Source organism: Adiantum capillus-veneris, chromosome 15 (assembly GCF_014529385.1).
Source record: "Adiantum capillus-veneris isolate H3 chromosome 15, ASM1452938v2, whole genome shotgun sequence".
Lineage (NCBI taxonomy): Eukaryota > Viridiplantae > Streptophyta > Polypodiopsida > Polypodiales > Pteridaceae > Adiantum > Adiantum capillus-veneris.
This window is the reverse complement of record NC_140945.1, coordinates 119,219,873-119,239,641: the sequence shown is the minus strand read 5'-3', so window position 1 is coordinate 119,239,641 and position 19,769 is coordinate 119,219,873.

Here is a 19,769-nt window from a genome sequence, read left to right as displayed (position 1 = left end):
TGTTCGGAAGTTGAAAGAGCGGTATACCTGCTGCTTTGTATCCCATGTACAGATACTCTATTTCAAAGGGGCTTTTAATCAGATGCAGAAAAACAAGTTTGGGCATCATGGGAAAGGTCACCTTTGCACTTGCTCCGTGTGCTGTAAAAGTGATGATATAGGAGAGTATTTTGCAAACCAGGTGTTAACCCTCACATACATTCCTATCACCTACAATGGGCGCCATATTATTTATTTGGTAGAGTCAGGTACCACGCTTGTAGGTCCAATAGGAAAAAAACCTAGATTTTCTACTTGGGACCCCCCTCGACCACTGTCGAATGGTCATCTGGTGATATAGAAGTGTTCTATTATATTAGCACATGCTACAATTCAAGTCTTGTCCAATTTGGTTGAGCTGGCAAGCCGCTATGGTCAATTTTGGGTCGTAGGACTTCGTTCACTGTTGGGTTTCTAGGGTTTTTTCCCTGAGCCTAGACTTGCTATCGGCCATATAAAATTGATCATTGATAAGCTTAGAACTTACCTCTCAAGTCTCATGTGAGATGGTGCTGTAAAAGGGCGACTGTAGACTCTGGAAATCGCGTGTGAAGAAGGTCGAGAGCTCTCTTCTCCAAGGGCGACTAGTGGAAATGAGGTGATTTTGGGCTACCTTGGATATTTATACTCGGACTTCCCAAACTATTTTTTCCCAAATTTCCCTGTTAGTCCTACTAGGCCGTGAAATCAATGTTAGACTCAAAAATTTCTTCAATCAGATTCCGGTAGCTCATTCTGCAAGAATTTGTGTGAAAGTAGGCCCTGACAGCCTAATTTAGGCTTCCCGCTTCCATCTGTGGATTTGATTGAAATTTTTTGTGCTTATCCACCTTATCCTTTTGATCATTAGTGTATCTTCAATTTCTCCATCTGAGCTCATTTGCTAGTTATTATTAATTTTTGACCTGTTTATTGAAAAAATCAAAGAAAATAACAAAATGTGCTAAAAAAGAAAAGTAAAAAATCAATAATTAGGAAAAGCCATTAAAAAACACAGCTTTATTGTTTTTTGGTGGATTTTTCCATTTTTAAGTTCGAATATCAAGAAAAATGATGAAAAATAACAAAAAAGACCAATTTTTGTGATAGCATATACACTATTTACACTCATCAGGGAGATGTTATCAGTTAAATTTTCCCTATTGATGAATTGCTAAGGGCATTATTAGGTAATTTTGCAAAAAATCACACATTAACATCAAACTTTTTTCTCCCTCTTCAACCATTGCCCTTAATTACTTAGTTCCCTTCCACCCGTCCAAGATGGCGTACTTCGGGACGACTGTGTGCATGGGTTGAACAATTGTGTCTATGCATAGCCTTGGTTGGCTCTACCATGCTTTGAAGATCAATGCAATTCAAACCATTATGCCGTGCAAGAGTTGGGTCTTGAGTAATTAACTCAAGGGTTTCTGATGTCGAGGTTTTCTTTTGCTATCTCCCAAAGAGCAAATCTTGTAACTTGTGTACTCTTTGCCTTATTGTACCGTTAGGATGCTTTGGCACACTGATTTCTTGAGCTGTTGGTATCAATAATGGTGGTTGTCGAGCTTTTACCCGCCATTGATATCTTGGTTTGTCTTGGACAAAATGTTGTGGTTGATTGCTTGGAGACTTAACTCTCCACTGCTTGATCGGTTTTACAGTTTGCGGAGAAGATAAGTACTCCTTTTGTCTCCAAATCCATTTTTGTTTTAGGTTCCCTGCTTGAAGATGCTCTTCTTTGTGTTTTGAACCTTGGAACCATCTGTGGTATAGTAGATGATGTTTTGGACACCCACATTTGAATCGGCTTGTCCTTAAGCTGAGCTTTTAGTACCCAAATTTTTCTGACACCTTGCATACTACTTGTAGAATTTTCTTGTCGATAGGATGGTGAAGATTGATTGCTTTGTGGTTTGCTGTGCTCGTAATTTCCTTTCCATTTCTCCTTACTTGGTGCAATTGGAACAATGAGTTGTCCGTCTTTAGGTAATAGCTTCAGCTGGTTGGTATCCCAATCTGGTACTGCCTTGTACGTCCACATCCATGAGATTACAAGAATCATTGTTTCATTTGTGTGGTCATCTGGTGAGTAGCGTTAAGTGGTAACCTTGCATTTGCACTACATTTCTACTCAAATGTATATATTTTTTATCAAAGTTATAACCTAGTGTTCATTCTCTCTTTCCGTAATAGCCTTTTTCCATACAAACACCTTACCCTTCTTAGATCTTTATGCATTTACATCATATTTCTCTCTTCATGCTAAATGTAAATAGTAAACTTAATTCTACTCTCCTAGTTTTTTAATGTATATTCTTTTAACTAATTACCTTTACTAATTTAAATAGCTATCTACATCCCATAATTTGTAAATAAATAATTTATGGGCACTTATCTTACCCATCTTCTCTCAAGGGTAGGGTTAACCTTGTAGGCCTTCCCTTCCCCACCACTATGTGACCCAACTCTTGGATCATTTACTTGTGTTGGTCAACAAATCTTAAATATAATGTATATCCCCAATAAATCAAACTTATTGGAGCCTACCTCATTTGTTTAAGGTGGATTCTCTTTTGAAAAAAACATGCTACACCTTGGATGCATGCTAAAGGGCCCCCTACAAGGAGACTTGGTTCAAAAGGTGTTCTGGATGCATCTTGAACACCTTAGCTCGTGGGTATACTTGAAGAACACTCCAAAATCAGCTTAAACACTTTGAGAAGGTCAACTTTGCCTTTTACAGCACCCAATTCTGAGTTACAGGCTGCAAGTTATGGTGAAAACAAGGTGCTGCGGACACTGTTACTGCAGGTCAAAGTTACAATCAGGTAAACCACAAAGGTGAAAAGTTTTCTTGACTTCTCCAACATTCTAAAATACCAATGGGGAGTTAAAAACCACTTGCATGTGGAGGGGTCGGCTCAAGATGCTTCCAGATACACAACAAACAGGATGGGGACACTTTGCAGGAGCCACTGGAGGGACATCATGGTGGGGCCCACATACATTATCAACCCTTATGGCACACACACAAGGAGATGAAGAAGAAGAAGATGGAGGTGGAGCAAGAGCACTCTTCAATTGCACAAATGAGAGAATGAGTGAATTTTAGGTTTAGTTGACTTTTATATGAGCTCACCCCATTCACACTTGGGCGCCCATGCTTAGCCAACTAATCCCTTGAATGTTCCAGTTAGAGTGCGCCTCTCATCGGCGATCACTCTTACCCTTTTCCTATTTGACTGACAAGCCCGGTACCTGACTCTACTAAGTAAATAATACAACGTCCGTTGTAGGTGATAGGGTGTCTGTGAGTCGTGAGGGTTAACATGTAGAGATTCCAATTTGAGTGCATGCATGAATCACAAAAGCATGCCAATGGTCTTGTTGCAAGGGAAGCTGAATCCTGCAAGTTGTGACCATGAAAAGGATGCAAAGAGCACGTTTCCTTAACAATGGCACAATTCCACTTGACTTCTCTGTTCACATCCCCAAATTTAACCTCCCAAAACACACGGGCACATTCCCTTTCTTTTAAAGGATATGATGCAAGTGGCGCTCCCTTTGACAGGTTGGCTTGACAATAAGCCACATCTGCTGCACACTTTATAATAGTTCCATTAGGCTTCAATTGTTTATGGTTCAAGGTTATTTTCAAAACTTCTCTTGCACCATTGTGCTCTCCCTTGCCATACCCTAATCCAAAGAAGAACCAACTCATCCCAATCCACCATATCTTGCAACAAAATAGAAAGACCTGGCTCCCTTGAACTGTAAGGCCGCACCATTGGACCACACCTAGTGCTATTTAGGAGTCACACCCTCTTGTTGTAACCAATCATGGTGTAGTGTGAAGCAATGTTGCACAAACAATGTGTCATGCACCTTGTCATCCGATATGAAGAAGTGAAATATTTTGACTATCTCCCCTTCCTTGCGGTAGTACATTATGTGTACAAAAATGGTTACTTGACTAGAGTGCCAATGCATTGACTGAATCTCATTTTGCTCCTTGAAGGCATAATTCTCTGCAAAATGCAAAACTGAAACCACCACATCATCCAGAAACCTGAGTAGACAGTCCTTGAATTGTTGTGCTTGCCACCAAGCTATATAGTCATGAGTGATGAAGATCTTCAACTTGGACTTCAAGAGTTGAAGGAACTCCCATCACTACATTTCTTTATGCAAAAGATCTTTTCTTTTTTTGTTAATTCCATGCTTATCTTTTTCTTCTACATATTCAAATACTTTCATAGTAATATTCTTACCTGGCTTGTTTTCTCCAAGTAGTATAACTCCATCCTCTTCAATCCACACATCTATCCCATCAGACATTCCCTTCTATGGAAACCTGCATCTAGTTGCTTTGGACAGAGAACTGACTTCCAAAGTTGTGAAAACGAGTGTTTGTGGACACTTTCCACAACCCCATTGCATGAGAACCTAGGAGTAGGGTAAGTAGGATCCGAGGTGGATTTCAGAACATTGCTCTCTCTGAAAGAATCATTGTGAGTTGCTATTTGAAGTTGCAAAATTTCAGGTCTACGGCTAGAAATAGCACGAAAAGACTCCAAACCACTCGATCCAACTGGAGAGTATGCTTAAAATTTGTATGAACCAATGGGTAAGCTCAAGGAAACATTGAGGTAAAAAGCTCCCAGCTCGTTGTAGGTATATCCAATGGTTGTAGCTTCCCAGGAATCTTAACTCTTTCATCCTTCACCTTTTGGCATACCAAACACTTCTTAACATACTCTAAGGTATCCTTTTGCATCTTAGGCCAGTAGAATTTTTTTTGTTTAAGAGAAGCAAACATTTTGTGATAACCTGGGTGAGCTGCAAGGGGAGTTTCATGAGCTTCCTTTAGAATTTGCATCCTTAAGCCTGTAGGTATGTACAATTGATTCCTGATGAATAAGAGTCCATCTTGAATAGAGTAGCCTTCCAGATATCTTTTTTGAACTTGAGCTTGGATTTCTTGGATCAACTTACCAAATTGCTCATCAGTTGGTAGGGCATTTTGAACTTCTTCGGGTAGAGTTGAATGGACTAGTGTAATGTCAAGGGCCACTACTCGTCGGCTTAGAGCATTGGCAACTTGATTTTCCTTCCCTGGTCTATTTGATCTCAAAAGTGAACTCTTGTAGGAACCCATCGCCTTTGTCGCATATTGAGATCTGGGTGGGTGAAAATCCACTTGAGACTTTTGTGGTCAGTAACAAGCTCAAACATACCCAAGACTACTGGAAATTTGATTCAATTTTTGTGGTGGTGGATAAACTCACCAAAGTAGCTCACCTTATCCCAGTCAAAACCACTGTCTCTGCAGTAGATATTGCTCAAATTTTTGTAAAAGAAATTATCAGATTACATGGAATACCTGTTAGGATAATCAGTGATCGTGATGCCAAGTTTACCTCTAAGTTTTGGAAGGCCATGATTTATGATCTAGAGCACTTCATGCATGCTATATTTGCTGTTAGGCTCATCAAAGAGCTGTAAAAGACGGTAATTTGTGTTTAGAAGCTGAATTGAAGTCCAAAAGTTTCTGTGAGTACTTCTGAGAGAGCTACTGAGCATAGGGAAGCCCACTGACAGAGAAAAATTAAAATTTAAGGCAGTAGACATCCTACGCGTAGTATGTCTACAGGGTGATCTGGTAAGAATTTGGAGAATTTGAGTTGGCCAGAGTGTTAAGAAGGTAGGTTTTACCCTAATTTCACCTGGAAAGTGGAAGATTGACCATATCTTGATAGGTGGTGGCCAAAAGAAAAGAAATTGCCAGACATCCTACCCAATTTGTGCCAAGGCATAATTTTAAGACCAAAACCATAGGATGTGTTCATGAGCATAATCTACATGATTTATTGAGTGCATGAGAAAGGTTTCATCTCAATTGGGTGAGAAAATTGAAGTTTAAGCAGACTTTAGCATTTTTGACTGAAAAGGCTAGAATGGCTAAATTAGGGGTCTTTTGACATTCAAACACAAATATAAACACACCAGTGAGCTCAGCAAACCAAGGAAAGGCTGTGGGCTAAGTTTGGTCAAATTCTGCTGCAGAAGACATACTACACGTAGTATGTCTAATGCATGAAGAAAAGTCCAAATTCGTATTTGAGACATACCAAGCTATCATATAGCCTTAGACAAACCTCCTAGTCAAGTTTGGTCCAATGTGGAGCGGATTGGACTAGTGAAATCATCAGAACTGACATTAGGCTTCTGAAATAGAATTTTGATCAGCTGGCCAGTTTATAGGTGTCCAAACCAAAAAATAAACACACCAGTGAGCCCAACACATCAAGGGAAAGCCACATTGAAAATTTTGGCTGAAACATAGCAAAAAGACATCCTACACGTAGGATATCTACAGGGTCATTTCTTGGACAAAATTAAACAGTGGACCTACCAGGAGGTTCTAATTGACTTAAGGGTTCCAAAACTTGTTCCATAAGTGAAATTGGACTTTGTCTGACCTTTTGACGGAGCAAAGATGGAATGAAAACTTTACCTCTAGACTGATAAACACTTGGGTGGTGTACAGTTCCAGAATAGCAAACCTAATCAAGAACATCCAAAGTGTATAGAGTACAATAGTGGTTGAGGTTAACCCTCCAGTTATACCAATCATTACTAAGACCATCTCTAGTGTTTAAATGCTTTGATTCGATTGCCAAAATTAAACGCTTGTGTACAGGTCTATTCAGCAGCAAGGCAAGAAGTTGAGCAAAAACTGATCCCTTGCCAGGTGAGTGGTTGGATTTGTGATAAACTGCATTGCTAAGTTTGATGAATTTAAGATCAGGAAGACACATTCTTAGAGACCAAAAAGTGGCAAGTGATCAGGGTAGCATAGTATCGACTGAAGAAAGTGTAACCTAGGAAAGGCTAGATCCATTAGCCCCAATCATTGAGGAAGATAGTGATACTGACACTTCATCAGATAAGTCCTTCATGATGGGTAGTCAACAACCAGAAGGTTTTTCCGGTGAAGGACTAATGCTAGGAGGAAGTACCTCCCAAAACCCTTTGAATGATGCCAAGTTCACTATAATCTTCTTAGAAGGAACAAACTCTAGGGGAGCCCTAGTTTATTCTGACTATTGGGGATGCAAGTGTATTTGTATAGAGGAAAGACCTTCTCAGAGACTGGAGATAATTTGAGTCTATGATGATGGAGATAGATTCCAAGACAAAAAGGGGAACCGCTATCTGTAGTTAGTAACCCTGAGGATTACAACAGATATGGAGATAATGTGGCAAAAGGAAAAATGGTCTCAGAGGCTCAAGAGCCGCCTCCAAAAATTGATCGACCTGGAGCTCTTTTTATGTATGATAAAAAAACAACCAGGGTCTCTACCTATAATGAGAATGTGGGAATTTACAAGCATGAGAGCGAGGGAGTAGTCTCTTATTTTTTATGCAAAGAACCCTACCCAAATGAATTAAGCACAGACAAGGTTCTTTACTTGTTGTCTTATGAAATTACTATGGAGAAGGATATCATTTTTGTTGACAGGTACGGGCGAGAATACAAACGAATTCTCCAAGAGGAGATAGAAAAGGCAATAGTTCCAGAAACATCAACATATGCCCCGAAGAAGTACCAAGGTCCACCTATACCCCTAGCAAGTCAACAAACCCATTTTCAGAGGAGTACGAGACAACATCACATTCTAACCGACAACAGACGTTCAACTACCAAAACCAACAAGCAACCCAACCATCACTGCAGGCATGGCTTCAACAAAGTGTGACATTAGAACAAGACCGAAACAGAGATGGTTATTCAGCCACACGAGGGCTAAAAGATTTACAAGAACCACCACTCTATTCACAGTATCAAGGCGAGAGTAAGCCAAAAACTAAAGAGTCAGCAGAGCCCGAAAGACAACCCATAGAAAGAGTTCAAAGAGATGAACCACCTCTTGCAAGAACCATCAGAAATTATGGCTTAGGAGCACCTCTGGGAGAGGAACCCTCCCACTACCGAAGGCCAGAGGAGGTATATTGAGTAGGAAGAGGAGAACCAATGATGAGATTTGTAGACCATCATAGAATTATACCTTCTCAGGTGCAAAAATGGGTAAACAAGAAATACATGGGAAACAGAGATCCTAGGGATCATGTAGCATCCTTTGTGCGTGTAACTAGAGTTGAAGAAGTTTTGGACTTCCCTACTCAATTTGCAGGATTTGGACTTACCCTAGAAGAGGATGCCGCTACTTGGTTTGACTCTGTGGAGCGTAGAGATTTTGAGTCTATGGAGGAGGTTTTTGACGAGTTTATTGAGGAATTCTCACAAAGGGGGATAGCTCATAATACAGTCTCACAAATCCATAAATTCAAACAGAAAGAAGGGGAATCTGTGCGAAAGGCAGCCCTACGACTAAAAAAATATGGAAGTTCTACCCTGTGGAAGAACTGCCAACTCAGTCCAGACTTATGCTTATATTTATTCAAGGACTAAGGAACGTAGATCTCCAGAAGGACTTACATATGAAGAGGAGCACGATGTTAAATGAGTTAACTAAGGAGGCTCTTTACCTTGTAGACAATTGTGCCATCTACAAGGAGGGTAAATTCAAGGATCTTGATGACGATTCATCCTCACAACAAAGTGGAAGCAAGTCCGCTAAGATAGCACCGAAAGAAGAAGTAGCTCTAAGCTTGTGGAGGAAGTGCTAAAAAAAAATAATATGTATTCTGAGGTGAGAACAATCCCATCTCAAAGACTTTCTCCTAACAGAGTAATGGATTCACAAGGGTTGATTGAGTTATTGTCCACACCTATAGCATGCACAATCACGTTAGCTGAACTCCTGAGGTTATGACCAAACATGTGGACCACCGTAGAAAAATGCTTAGAAAAATTTGGAGTAAAAGACCCTACCTCGAAGCTTCAAGAAGTGATCAGAGAATTGGACAAGTCTCAACTAAACACTAGGCTAGTACCTTTAAACAAGGTTGGAGAATATTGCGAGGGAAAAGATGGAAATACCACACTACCAGTAGAATTTCAAGGAGTAGTATCCAAAGCTATTCTTGACAGTGGAGCAGGAGTCGCTCCCGCCACCAAAGAAATCTGGAAAAAATGGGAAAAATTGGCTTTGAGAGCTACTAGAATGAAATTGCAACTAGTAGATGGGTTCATGGAAAAGCATCTAGGACTTTTAGAAAAAGTAATTGTCACCTCTTGCGGAATCGAGTATGAGCATACATTTGCAATAGTTGATTTTGACAAAAAGAACAATTACGAGATCATCTTGGGAAGACCATATGAGACAACTAAAGATGGTCCAGGATTGGGGTTATGACCACATATACCTCAGACGTGGGGAGACTACAACCAAAATATACCTAAAAGACCATAGTTACAAGGATGTGAACCAGACAGCAGTGGAAGAGTTTGATTCAGCTACATTGGCAGGGTCCGAACTCCCAGCATGGTTAGGGTAGAAAAAAGAGCTATGGATGTGCGGAGCTTCACATTATGGGAGCTTAAAAAGAGAGGAATGCATCTTAGAAAGAGCGATTGAGGACAAGGATTATATTTCGGAACCTTTTCCTGAAGACGCCTGGATGGGATACTAGCAACATTGGATGTCTGTACCATTACAGATAGCCCAACGACAAAATTTTGCGATAAGGATGGCTATGATGTGCTACCCTATTACATGGTAAACCTTATACCAGCAGGAAATGACAAGAAGAGTTTTATAACTCCTATGAGCATCTGGAATTAAGTAACGATGCAGATAACGAGTGTTCAGACAGCTCAAGCGAGCGTGTGGAGACAACCGCAGATATCAAGTTTTATGATTTTGAAAATCAACATCCTAGATGCCAAGAACGCTATAGGAAAAAAGAGAAAAAAACAAAATTAGAGAGAACCCGATGCCCAGGATAAAAGATAAAACTCACTATCTAATGGTTGTCAAGGCAGAGAATTGTGTAAAAGACCAAATATCAGGAAGATTCTCAAGATTTCGAAGGGAAAGGACACATGAGGAAATAAAAAAAGCACGGAAGACTAAAACAAAAACAAAATCAAGAAAACCTCAACAATCAAAACAGGAAAAGACAAAAGATCCAGAGTGGACCAAAATGGAGCGTAAAAAGAAATACCAAGAACTAAAACGGTCGTTACGAGAGGTATAGACTACTGAGGGAGAAAGTGACGGTAAGAAGGATTCAGAAAAAGGAAACATGAATGTACCATCCCACTATCAAAAATTCACTATCCAAGATAGAAAAATCATAATGACACCATCAATAAGGGAAAGAATAAACCACGAATCTTACGATGGGCCGGAAAATGCAAAACAGATAGACCTCGCTGTGCCAGGCGAAGAGCCTCAGTCTTTCTATATAGCAACTGATTTAGAGCCTGAAGAAGAAGAAAGGCTAACACAACTTCTCAAGAAGTATAAAGATGTGTTTGCGTGGTCCTACAGAGACCTCAAAGGAGTTGATCCCTCGATATGCCAACATACAATTCCTTTAAAATCAGATGCCAAACCAAGCAAATAGCGTCCTTACACATATAATGACACATTCACTAAACAAATCAAAGAAGAGATTGACAGGCTGATGGATACTGAATTCATCTATGAAATCGAGCATACAGATTGGGTGTCACCCATTGTGGTTGTCCCCAAAACGAACGAAAAGTTGCGTGTGTATGTGTGAACCTCAAAAAAGTAAACGTAGCCACAATAAGGGATTATTATCCCTTGCCAATCACGGAACATGTGCTTGAGAGGGTAGCAGGAAAAGAGGCTTATTCCTTTTTAGATGGGTTTTTGGGGTATAACCAATTGGAAATTGCAATAGAGGATCAACACAAAACAGCATTTGCCACAGAGTGGAGAATATATGAGTATAGAGTTATGCCCTTTGGCCTAACTAATGCCCCAGTCACCTTCCAAAGGGTAATGACTCATGCGTTCAAAGAATACTTGAGAATATTCTTAGAAATATATATGGATGATCTCTATGTCCACTCTCTTATACGAGAAGAACATATTGACCATTTACAAAAGGTATTTGAGAAGTGTAGAACATATCGAATCTATCTCAACCCGAAAAAGTGAATTTTTATGGTAAGGCAAGGCCGCATCTTAGGACATATTGTCTCAAGAAATGACATAACCACTGACCTAGAAAAAATTAGAGTCATAGCAGACTTGCCCAGGCCTAATAATGCCAAACAAGTACAATCTTTCATAGGACACTATGGATATTATCGAAGATTCATATATATGTATGCGGTCATTGCACAACCGCTATATCGCTTATTAGTCAATTTCGACTGGATTGAGGAGTGTGAAACTTCATTCAAAAAGCTTAAGGAAAAACTTGTATTAGCACCTGTACTTAAAGCACCAGATTGGGAAAAGATATTCCATGTTCACATTGATGCCTCTGCATACGCAATTGGGAGTATTCTGGCTCAATATGGAGATAGAACAATGGATTTCCTAGTTTGTTATGCGAGCCGACAGCTAAATAGTGCAGAAAAGAACTACACCACCACTGAAAGAGAGAGATTAGGAATGATTTATGCTGTAAAGAAATTTTGGCATTACTTGCTTGCAAACAAATTTGTGTTCTTCACAGATCATCAAGCTCTTTTGTATATAGTAAATAAGCCATGCAATACTGGGAGAATTGTATGGTGGTTTATTATATTGCTAGAGTTTGACTTCACAGTGGTAGTAAAAAAAATTAAAACTCATCTACGAGCGGATCATCTTTCAAGGCTACAAAACGGGGAAGCTCCTGAAGGAGTAGATGATGACATACCTGATACTTATCTTTTCAATATTGAAATGATACCCAAATGGTCTCAGGAAATTGTTAGCATTCTTTCCTTTGGAGGTAGATTTGATAACAAGGAAGACAGATCCAAACAACAAATATTTCAACAAAAAAATAATAATTCAGTTGATTGCAGGACGACTATACCATCTAGGCTCGGACATAATTCTACGATTATGTATAAATCCAGAGGAATTCGCGTGTTATCTTGAAGAAGCACACATCCAAGACTGTGCATTTCATTGTTCAACAAAAAAAACACCAAATATTGAAACACTTAGGAGTTTATTGGCCAACTAGTGTGTGTATATGCGTGAGAGAGAGAGAGAGAGTGTGCGATCCAGCATTGCGGCAACACGACGGCGGCGAGGCGGTTGAGCGCGGCGTAGCGGTGTCTCCCTCTTTTTCGCGGTGAGGAATCCTCCACGAAGCAAGCATAGAGCGGTGAGTGACACACCATCGTCATCTTTGAGCTTACTAGTTTAGGCTTGTTGTGTGCTTGGAGCCATTTGTGGCTCGCACGCGGTGTATCGACAAGTTCCTTACATTGACACGTGCGACATACGCGCACATTTTTGGCGTCGTTGTCGGGGAATGCCATACACTAAGATTGAATGGCACTCTGTGCTTCTTTTGTGGTGCAATTTCTATTGTAGGAAAGGTAAGGAAGGAGGGTGTGTGTGTTGAGAAGAGGGATTTGGTGTTATACTGTGTGTTTTTTTTGTTAATGGAGTTTTCAAAGGTACTGTGTTTATTCTCTATGAATTAAGGTTGTTAGTTTTCTTTGTTAATGGAGTTTTCAAAGGTACTGTGTTATTCTCTGTGTACTAAGGTTGTTAGTTTTCTGTGTACAGTAAGTAGGAAGTAGATCTGTGAGAGTTAATAGAGTGTGTTAGTGTGTAACAGTAGGTGTATTAGTTAGAAGTAGGTAGATAGAGTGTGTGTGTGCTCTCGCTCAGGCCGCGACGACCTTATCCTTTTTTTTTTAAAGTAAAAAAAAAAATTTAAAGGTAGGACCGGGATTGGGAATATCTCCCAGACCCAAGCCCAAGCTCACGCTCAAGCCTAAGCCTCATTCGCCTTTTAAAATTACGAATTTTAGATTCACACGTAGCTAAAAATCGATTTTTTGAGGACCAACGGAATTTCAGATGCCCAAAATTGTGTTGTAAAGCACACAGCGACCCTCTAAGTGATATGCTCGTTTCGAGCTAACACACACTTTAATTTAAAAAATCAAACATTAAAAACGTAAAAAACACGAATAAAAACGGACGCTTAAAAAAGGTAAGCGGTTAACCTTCGAGGTTAATCACCGATGCTTGAAGGGTGCCAAAGGCACACGCATCTGCACTTTGGTTGTGTGCTAGAGATGGAGAAACTAGAGAGAATTTCGACTTACGCGAGCTCTCAATATCCACCTACTTTAGGTTCCGGGCCCTCGACGGGGACCCAAGGTAGTACAAACCAAGACCCGAACATAGCGGCTAGTGACTCTTCCTCTGACTACGACGTCATGGAGGGTTTCTCAATGCCTAATCCCGATAGCTCAAGCCAAGACATGCATGCCATGGGCCCACGGTCCGGGCTGAGTGTGCTTAGCCGCCTAAAGGAAACCTTTAGTAGAGCCACTCGCTCCACCTGGAGCTAATGATGTAAATGAGGGGGGTGGGGAAGTAAATTCTCCATTCGTGACCAACGTAGACCCTATACCGTTAGAGAATATGCACGTGAATACTTCATTCACTGCACCTCCTGACTCTTCAGAGTTATTTCCCTCCGAGGTCATATTACCCGATGGTAGAAGCCTTGCCGAAGTGCAAGAGGTTGAGCGATATATCCTTGCAACGAGGGAAAAGGAAGTCAAGAGCTTACGCAAGGTGGAGCAATGAAGAGAGTTAAAAGCGAAATCCCCTATGTCAATATCCTTGCTAAGAGAGCAATCGAGTGCTCCTGACTTAGCAACTGTTAAAGGAAAACCTCTAGAAAGCAACATTGCATCTAGCTCAAAGGACACCCCTAGCACCTCAATCCTAGATGGAGTGTTCTTAAATGAGAACTGGCAGTACGAACTACAAACGAAAACTTTGAGCAACCTATACACAGGTCACACCTATCACGTGGGTTGGTTAGATGTCCTACAATCCACAATGGGTGCTACTAGTGTGGAGGATCAACAACAAAGAGTTTGTGAGGTCATCCATAGGGTGATTGAGTAAGAGAGACAGAACAAGGGGATCAACATGCCTTCAATCGGTCTCATGAGACAGAACAAGGTGATCAACATGCCTTCAACCGGTCTCATGAGATTCTTATATACATGAAAGGCTAAACAACTGTCCTTATCGCAAATGGAGATTCCCTCGGTAAGTTCGATGGATCCTCCATATGTTGTTTCGCTAGGGGTCTTAGTGCAATCTGAGCCCACAGTGATAGCTTCACCTTTCCAAGTCTAGCTCATCTTTCCCTTGATGACACCACGACTACCATTCCTACCCCAATGATGGGCATGCCAAGAAACACGCCATGGACCTCATTTGTTAGTAAAGCACCGCTACATGGTATCTCAATGCCTGCAACAGTACCTACAAGTGTGTACCAATCGTATACACCCATGGGTCCTCGTACTCATGTAGTCCCTACCCCTCCCATTGTCTCAACTACCTATGCTCCACAACCACAACACCCAAGCTCTTATTTCCATTGGACTATACCAGCTAGCATTAGCATGTCACATCCGACGTCTGCTATGCCTAGGGCCACACATATGAACTTTGGACCACCACATGGCACAACATTGTACCCAACGTGGAACCCAAGGGCTTCCTATGCACCAAGTCCGATGCCAATACCTACTCCACATGTAGTCTCTGGAGCGCCTTCACCCACGGTGCCTGCTCACTTAGGTGACTTGGCAACATTTGCTCAAGCTATTGGTCGATCTATTGCTGAGAATATGCGTAACATGCCTGATAGAGAGCCTAGAAGTAAGGCAGTACAAATAGCCAAGCTCACACAAAAATTTAGTGGAGACGGGGATGTGAGAAAGCATATCGAAGTGTTTGAACAAATATGCGATTCTCTAGGAGAACACAATGACCTACATAAGAGCAATGTTTTAAGCCTAACCTTAAGTGGAAAGACTGGGGATTGGTATAGAACCCTAAGGGTGGAAGAAAAAATGATTTACCCTACTCTTAGGAGACTGTTCTTAAAAGAATACATACGAGAGGGAGTACTTTGGGGTGTAGCCTCTCAACTCCAGAAAGCCCAACGAGACGAAGGAGAGTCGGTGAGAGACTTTATAAGTCGCTTGAAGCATTTGAATTTTCGATGTAATCCAAATGAGCGCTTCAACAATAACCAATTGCTTGATAGATTCATTAGGGGATTACGACATGAGGATATCTACAATGGTCTAGTCATTAGAGGTATCACCACTTGGGAATCAGTCACCACCAATGCGATCCAATTGGAGGATAATTTAATGATTCAAGGAGAAAGAGTGTCTGTTGAGTCTAAATCTATTAGCTCACAAGCATCGGGGCATCAGCCAATGACCCTAAAGCCTATTGCTAAGGATCCAAAGATATCTGAGATGACTTTAGCAGATCTCACCAAGGCTATTCAAGAGAGTCTTAGAGACAATCGTGCTGTGTAGAACAATCATATGTATCCAAGAAGGGAGCAACAATGGTGCTCAGTATGCTATGGACCGCATAGTACCAGTGAATGCACTACTTTTAGAGTAAAATTCAATGGGAACTGCCATGCCTGTGGGAGGTATGGTCATCAAGCTAAGGATTGCATAGTATTTAAGTGCGCGATGGCCAATAGACCAACCTTAGCATGGACAGACACACCTCAAGTTCCTGCATTGATGCCGGCCCCACCTCTTGAACAAACAGCACAACACATGGTCCCTAGAGCCCAAAATGTTGTTCAAACAACACCCTTACTGCCGCAAGTGCTTGGACCGCAACCACCACATCCGAGAATCACTTCTATGAATCAAGTGGGTTGTGAGTCATCTATTGCTTGTTTGGAAGGCTGTGAGGAAGATATAGATCCTAATATTGCCTATGGGATGGATGTGCTTGAAGAAAGCCCACAATACTACATGGAGGACTATTGGGGACAAGTCAAACCTGTATATCAAGTAGCTGCTCTTGCGGCAAGAGTCCAAAATATCAATTACACTGCTAAGAGACCACCTCTTCAATGCTATGAGTGTGGAGGTCCACATCGTGTAGCTGAGTGTTCTATTAGGCTACAAAAGAGTGCCACACTAATGCAAACCGTATCAAGCGAGCACATCTACAATGCCAATACTCATGTGTAATTGATGTGGCATAGATCATTCGATTGCCCATTGTCCAAATAATCCAAATGCACCGAAGATCACGCCATTAAACTTGATTGAAGTTACCGAGGAGCCATCACCAAGTACACCGTGGTACCAGTAAACGTACTCGCTCGATCGATGCTCCAAAAACAAAATTATATTCTTGAGAAAAGAGACACGGCATCAATTGCCCAATCTCAGAAAAAGAAGAAAACACGAAGAAAGAGATCGCAAAAAGCAACAAAGTCAGACCCCAGTTCAAAGACCAACATAGGGACTGGTGATGACCCCGTATATATGAACGACGCTGAAGAAGATTCTGATTCAGGTGAAACCATTGAGACCAAAACTACCACTAACATAGAAACCAACAAGGAAGATCTTCATGAGCCACAATGGCGAGGATCCAAAAAGAAGATAGGAACTTACCCAAACCCTACAGAGGAGATTGAGCGAGTCAAGCAATTAAGGAGTTTGGTAGAAGATACCCAAAGGGATCTAGAACCAACACCTAGGAAGATCCAGATTACAGACACCGTGTTACAGACACCGTGTTCCCTATGCAACAACAACCTCACCAAGTCCATAGACCCTTAGACGTACCTAGTGTCATCCAAGAAGAAAGTGACTTAAAGTCATGGGAAAGTGGGCGTACTCACTTCTTGATGGAAAGAATGTTTACAGAGGGACTACTTGATCCTATCGAAGAAATGGAGATCCCATCTTCCCCACGTTAAGGGACTGAAGTCCAAAAGGTGCCGTTAAACATTGCGAAATTGATGGATTTCATGTCTTCAGAAGTTAGAACCACCATCATGTCCAGACTATATAAAGACCCTAAGCTAGTCTCAGCTCTTCAAGCCTTCCTCAATGGAGAAATAAAGTTTGGGCTACCACAATTTGCACATATGGATGGAGCTGGAGAGATGCCAATAGAGGAGGAATACATAGATCCACAACCCAACCTAGATGAGAACCTTGTTATAGAGATACCTGTTAACAAGTTGGGACAATACTTTGAGGGTGATGAATCCAATGCGACCATACCAATCACTACTAAGGGATTAACTGTGAAGGGAATCCGTGATGGTGGCTCTGGGGTTACCATTGTGACTAAAAATTGTTGGGAAGCTATGGGAAGACCTCACCTTGTGACCACAACCATAGTAGTGAAGATGGAAAATGGGTCTATTGTTAAACCTATTGGGATGCTTGAAGATCTCAAGATCAAGGTCTTTGGACATAAAATAAGGATTACCTTCATTGTTATGGATATCTCCAAACACACTATGGCATCGGAGATAATCTTAGGACGTCCTTTCATGAGGGAAGCAAAAATGGTGCATGACAGGTCTAAGAACCATGTCTACCTACAATTCCAAGATTCTGTCATTCGAGTGTATCTTGTGACGGGTCGAGCACATCCTCTAGGAAACAGGTTTATAATTGATCATAGATCTGACACCATAGTTCACTCGGCCCCATTGCAGTATTGTTATATGTGTAAAGCGGACAATGATGTTGGGGAAGATTCTCCTTATATGGATGTACTACCTGGGATGACTGAGTCGGACAATGTGGATTGGGTCCACCTAGTAGCAACCATAGATACTTGGGGAAATAGGGGGACGACCTGGGTAACACCTGAGGGGGATGAAATGCCACCACTCGTACCCTTAAACATGCTAGAAGCAATGCATATAGCTTCTGATGACCTACAAGATGAAAGTTTGACTGGCATTGGAACTAGTAGCGCCTCACAAGAATATAGCCCACACGATTTGGGGTCAAAATCATCAATTGAAATTGACTCTGCAGACGAAGAATCTAAGTTAAATCTTAGTGCAAATGTGGGGACAAACCATTCAGGGCCCAGTGGTAACCTAGATGACAATCTATGCAAGGGAGCAGAAGACACATGTAGTGATTCATTTAGTGACTCTTCACTAGAAATCGCCCGTAATTGAGAATTAAACAAGAAGAGTAAGAGATATAAGAGGCGAAAATATCGAGAAAATGTGCGTGCTAGAATAAATGAAAACAAATCTACCGCAGAATGGCTTAATTATATAGAGGTATGTGATGCTCATCGGAAGCTGGTAGATAACTGGGGTGAATACCTTCAAAGCGTTATGTGGTGTAGTCCACAACCCATTGACATCGCACAACTAGAGGCTACAGAGAAGCCAAAGTTGAGCCGTATTGTAAGGAGACGACAAAATCGAGAGTTAGCTCAACAACAAAAGGAATCAGAAGTGAAATCACATTCCACAGAACAACAGGACTCCACAGACTTACACCCTGCACCTGAACATTTCAAATCATATACCACAAAGGAACGTAAGGTTGTGTATACAAAGGCTCAAAGAAAACCTATCGATGGGAGCAATGGATTCTATGACGGTCCAGCGATAGTTAAGGAAATAGAGTTAGCAGACCCAGGAGAAGAGTCTAAACTGTTTTCATTGCCCAAGATATGACTGAGACTGAGGAGTGTGTACTTAAAGAACTTCTCAGGGATATATTTGCATGGACATATCATGATATGAAAGGTGTTCCACCTTTCGTGGTGCAACACACAATCCCCATGAATAGCATGGCCAAACCAGTTCAACAACGATCCTACCCAATGAATCTTAAATATGCAAAAATCATTCAAGAAGAGATTGAAAAGCTTGTGGAATGCGGATTCATATACCCTATTGAGCATTCAGAATGGGTGTCTCCAATAGTGATTGTGCCAAAGAAGAATGGGAAACTCAGAGTGTGCGTGGATCTCAAGAAGGTCAATGCCGCCACTAGGAGGGACCATTACCCCTTGCCATATTCAGAACACGTGCTTGAAAGAGTTGCAGGGAAGGAAGCTTATAGCTTTTTAGATGGGTACTCTGGCCACAATCAAATCACAATTGTGCTGGAGGACCAAACTAAAACAACCTTTATAACCGAATTTGGAGTGTTCGCATTTCGTGTTATGGCTTTTGGCTTAACCAATGCCCCGGCTACCTTTCAAAGATTAATAAACACTGCTTTTAGAGAATATTTGAGGGAGTTTTGTGAAGCTTTCTTAGATGACCTTTGTGTTTATTCCTCTTGGAAAGAACATCTATCATGCTTACGAAAAGTGTTTGAGAAGTGTAGATTGTATCGCATCTCCTTAAACCCTTTCAAATGCCAATTTTGGGTTAAACATGGAGTCATTTTAGGGCATATAGTGTCCAAAAATGGGATTTCCACAGATGAGAACAAAATTAAAGCCATTGCTGAATTGCCACCACCTACAAACTATAAAGGAGTTCAAAGGTTCATGGGCCATGTTGGTTATTACCGACGGTTTATTGTAAACTTTGTCGAGATAGCTCGTCCTTTGTACAAGCTTCTTATTGAGTTCCAATGGACTACGAAATGTGACCATGCTTATGAGTCATTGAAAAAGACCTTTACTAGCACTCCTATTCTACGAGTGCCCGATTGGAATGTAATTTTCCATGTGCATATTGAATCATCAAACTTTGCTATTGGGTGTGTTCTAGCTCAACCAGGAGAACATAAACTGGACTACCCCATTAGC